Source organism: Piliocolobus tephrosceles, chromosome 14 (assembly GCF_002776525.5).
Source record: "Piliocolobus tephrosceles isolate RC106 chromosome 14, ASM277652v3, whole genome shotgun sequence".
In the NCBI taxonomy this organism is placed as follows: domain Eukaryota; kingdom Metazoa; phylum Chordata; class Mammalia; order Primates; family Cercopithecidae; genus Piliocolobus; species Piliocolobus tephrosceles.
Window position 1 is genome coordinate 106,565,487 of NC_045447.1, and position 4,693 is coordinate 106,570,179.

Below are 4,693 nucleotides of genomic sequence, written 5' to 3' on the forward strand. Positions count from 1 at the left end.
TCTCTACTAAAAATACAAAAAACTAGCCGGGCGAGGTGGCGGGCGCCTGTAGTCCCATCTACTCCGGAGGCTGAGGCAGGAGAATGGCGTGAACCCGGGAGGCGGAGCTTGCAGTGAGCTGAGATCTGGCCACTGCACTCCAGCCCAGGAGACACAGCAAGACTCCGTCTCAAAAAAAAAAAAAAAAAAAAAAGAAACAGGGTTTTGCCATGTTGTCCAGGCTGGTCGTGAACTCCTGAGCTCAGGTGATCCACCTGTCTCGGCATCCCAAAGTGCTAGGATTACAGGTGTGAGCCACCGTGCCGGGCCCAGTCCTCTGATTGTTAAGAATAATGCAGTACGAAAAAAAAAGAAGAATGCAGTGAAGAATCAGGCACTCCACTCTGATTGAACACAGGTGGAAGTGGAGGTCCCTAGGAAATGGAGGGGAAGGCTGGCCGTAGGGTGTGACATGGGTTCTGTCACAAATGGCCAGGTCCTCAGTACACCCGGAATCATGGGCTCCTCCCTGCCTGGCCCTACCAGGCCTGGGCCCAGCACCTTGCATGGAGGCCCAGTTGCCTCCCCACTCATCTGACATGAGCTGCCGTCGTCCTTCCTCTGCGCATGTGGAAGGAGTGGGCCAGGTCCTTCAACGATGAACCAAACAGGAAGCACTGCCCTGGGAGAGGGAGCCTGTAGATCCAACAAGACTTAGAAGACACTTCCAGTGCTTTTAGGTGGGCAGGAATAAGCAGTGTCAAGGACATGCACAGGGCACCTAAGCCATGAAGAGACCCGAGCGAGGGATCCTTGTAAGAGAGTGAGCGGCCGAGGCTGGGCTTCAGGCTGGCACAGCGATACCTCTTCACCTTGGAACAACCCACTGAGATCTATGCCTGCCTACGTACCTATCTTCTATCCATCATCTATCAAACTATCCAATGTCATCTATTTCTCATCTGTCATCCATCTATCAATCTTTTCATCTTTTCCATCAAATTAATACAACAGCTTCTAGCAATCATCTCTTTCTAATCATCTATCTATCCATCATCTATCTATTATCTATCTAATCTATCTGACCATCCATCCATCATCCATCCATCATCCATCCATCCATCCGTCCGTCCATCCATGTATCTACCATGTATCTATCTAATAATCTATTATAGGAAAGAGGTTAGGAGACCCTCCCATGGCACTCTGCCCAGTTGGTCATCTCCAGCTGTATGTGACTGCCCCTACCTGCTCCCACACCTCACTGCTTCCCCAACAACAGCCCAGCTCACAGGACTTGTGCACAGCCTTCCTTGTCCTCAAACCTTCTTCCCAGACTTACGCATGGCCCCTCGCCATCATCCCAGGTCACCTACTGACCTCTCTGCCCGTCCCTCCTGAGGTCCCTGTGTGTCCCTCCTTGTCCCCCCCACCACCACCCAACTTGGTGGGTACAGCTTGTTGACTTTCCAGGTCCTTCGTGAGAACAGAGCTGAATCCACGGGCAGGACAGGCTGGAGTGGATACATCAGGTCCTAGGATCCCATAGGGGCTGTCAAACCCTCCCAGAAGCTAGCTTGGCTCTCAGCAGCTCCTGGGCCTGTTTTTTGTCTGTCCCTTGGCTGCTGTGACAGGTGCACAGGGCCTAGCACAGGCAGGCAGGTGAGTGGGTTCTGCCCCAGACATTTACTGGGCACCTACTATATGCTGGACAGTGCTGAGGACACAAGCTGCAGGTAGGTGGTGGCATCTGGTAGGAGAGCCAGGTCAGACCAAGGATCCTTAAGTAGGAGCAGCACAGACAGGGATGCGGGTGCCAAGCCCTGCCCCCAGCTCCTGCAGAGCCCGTTGGCCCTTAGGAGACCCAGCGGGTAGAACACTCATTCTTGGAGTGCCCACCCTGGACTTGGGCTGGACTCAGACACCAGCTCCAGCGGGAGAGTCCACCTGGCCGCACTGTCTCTGGCAACATGGACAGTGACTCTAGCCCAAGGCACCAAAGCATAAACTGCAGTGGGGCCAAGACAGTGATCAGGGAGGGGCAGCATCAGACTGGTCAGGAAGGCCTCCGGAGCAACCTTAGAGCTAAGCCCCGGCCAGCCGACGGGGGCCTGGAAGGATGCTCTTCGGGGGCAGCAGCACAGGCTGAGGACTGAGATGGGAACCCCAGAAGTCGGGGTCAGAGCTGGTGGAGTGGTTGGTGAGTGAGCCTGGGAGTTGGTGGGCGGGGAGGTTGGGGGCAGCCAGCATGGGTGTCTGAGTAGGTGAGGCCACCTTGGCATGGGGACCGCAGGGGGTCAGGGTGCACATATCCAACTGGGGATGGCCCAGGGCCCGGCACGGCCATCCGGGTTTGCCCCTCCCCCTGGTGAACTTCCTTTCCTGGCCAAAGGAGGAGCTAAGACACGTGTTGGCCAACATCCGGCTGCTTGTGTGTGAGGCCAGGAACACAGGGGGCCTTCTCTCCTGCCGGACCGCCAGCCAGCCCACACCGCAGGCCACGGCCAAAGCCGGGACGGAGTGCTGGGCGGCATGCATCTGAGCCAGCCCTGGCCATGCAACCTGTGGCCAACGCCACATCGCCTCCTCTCAGGACACATTTCGCACACACCATATACCTTCGCAGCTTCCTCTTCCACTCAGCACATCTCGGAGCCCATTCCCGTATCAGCTGCTTTTCAAACCCTCTACGGGGCAAACACGAAAGCGGAGAGAGCAGTGCCACGCGCGCAGCTTCTCGGCACCCACGCAGTCCACCTACTCAGTAGTTGCTGTTGTTTTCCCCGGGAGTGCGTTCTAGCAGAGCCCAGGTTAGACCCCTTCACTCAGGAGTGCTTCTGCTTTCCGTCACTTCAGCAGTGGGGCTGTGCAGACCCGATGTCAGCCCAGACACAGGACTGCAGGGTGGGGGCCGCTCATCCATCCGAGGAACCGGGAGCTGGAGCCACCCCAAGTCATGGGGCCCAGCCCAGATGGGGACAGAAGAAAAGCGATGAGGAAGTAAGTGGGGGCCTTGGCAGTGCTGGAGGCCTCGCCCCTCCCCTGTGCCCCTGGAAGGCTGCTTGGAGGAGGAAAGGGCAGGGGCTGGCAGGAGATGCTCAGGTACCACAGCAGGGACACAGGCAGTGTGGGATGGAGGATGGGGCAGGCTGGCCCTACTCCCACCTCAGGCCACCAGATGCTCCGCATCCAGGGAGATGAGGGGCTGGGGCTGGGAGGGCCGGTGGGGAGAACAGAATGGGTAGTGGGGGTTGGGGAAGGACAGGGGACCAAGGAGAGGAGAGTGAAGCACCAGACACTGGTGGCCCGGGAGCCAGATTTCCACTGGGTGAGGGGTCCTGTGGGGCAGGTGGGCCCTGAGAGTGCAGGGCCTGGTCCCGGCATGGCTCCCAGCTCCCCCGTGCCCAAAGAATGTCCCCGCTGACCACAGGCATCACTGGACACCACTGTGGGGAAGCAGCAACTTCAGACTTGGCAGAGAGACCCAGGGGCAGGACCTCAAGGCCTGTCAGCAGGCGGGCAGGAAACAGTGCCAGAAACGCGTGAGGGGCAACATGACGCCGCTCCACACCTGACCCTGCCTGGGTCAGAAGTCACCAGGGGCTGCCGATGCCAGTGACCTCAGACTTCCACCTCTGTGCCTCCAAACCTCACCCTGGGAGATGTCAGGAGCCAAAAAGCTCCCCAAGGCAAGATTCTGGAGAAGGCGGCCCTGGCCAGAACCGTGTGCTCCTGACGCCCCTGCGGGATAGCTGGAGAGCGGACGGGAAGGTCAAGGCCGGTCCAGCCCTGGGAACAGGGAGATGGCACATGGAGCCTGACAAAGAGCATGGGCTTTATTGGTCATTCATGATTAGAAAAGTGGGTGCTGGGACCCCCGTGGAGGGGGCTGGGCTCTGCCTGGTCACTGCTGGTGCGGGGTATATACAGGGTCTGTGGCCCTCGCAGGCCTGGCTGGCTCCCTCTTGATGGCCACCAAGCCCAGGCACTTGAGACCAGAGCCAGTGACCATTAGTAGGGCCAAAGGCAGTTCTGGCTGTGCAGGGTCCCTGGGTTAGGAAGTGGATAGAGGCTGGGGTCACCATGGCAACCCGGACAGGGCCCACGGGAGGTGGGGACGCTGGTGCTTCGCGAGAAGGAGAGACATCTCCTTGTCCTTCTGGAATGTTCTAAGACAGAGGCTGGCCCTGGTCCCTCGTCCAGCCCATCCACGGACCTGCTGTGTGTCCTTGGGTGGGTCGAGACCCTTCTCTGGGCACAGGTCTCTGTGGCTATCCAGTTCTGACCCTCTGGGCTACTGTGGCCAGCCCCATGTGCCAGGAGGGAGCTGCCTCCTGGCAACAGCCGCCGAGAAAGAGTGGCCTCCTGCATGGCGCTTGGTCGCAGTCAGAGCAAGGGCTGGTCCGGGGGCATGGTGCAGATGAGGCCGGCCTGGGCTCTGGCAGTCTGGGGAGTGCCACGTGCAGGGAGGTGGACACCTCACAGTTACGGCAGCTCCTGGGGTCGGGCGACTGAGTTGCAGGGCAGGCAGCATCCAGGGTCCTGGAAAGGAGAGAGAGGAGAGGCTCTGAGCCTGGAAGGAGGGAGAGGAGAGGCTCCGGGCCTAGGCCTAGAAAGAGGGAGAGGAGAGACTCTGAGCCTGGAAGGAGGGAGATAAGAGGGTCTGAGCCTGGGAGGAGGGAGAGGAGAGGGTCTGGGCCTGGGAGGAGGGAGA

General features: G+C 59.1%; 1 protein-coding gene across 1 annotated transcript in view; it reads right to left on the reverse strand.

Annotated features, from left to right (window-relative positions):
• Positions 1-3,790: 3,790 nt before the first annotated feature.
• The window catches only part of NINJ1 (ninjurin 1), a 12,893-nt gene continuing 11,990 nt past the window's right edge, over positions 3,791-4,693 (reverse strand). The window contains exon 4 of the mRNA XM_023187827.1: positions 3,791-4,521. The gene's annotated coding sequence lies outside the window, so the exon portion shown is untranslated. The remainder of the gene's footprint in view (positions 4,522-4,693) is intronic.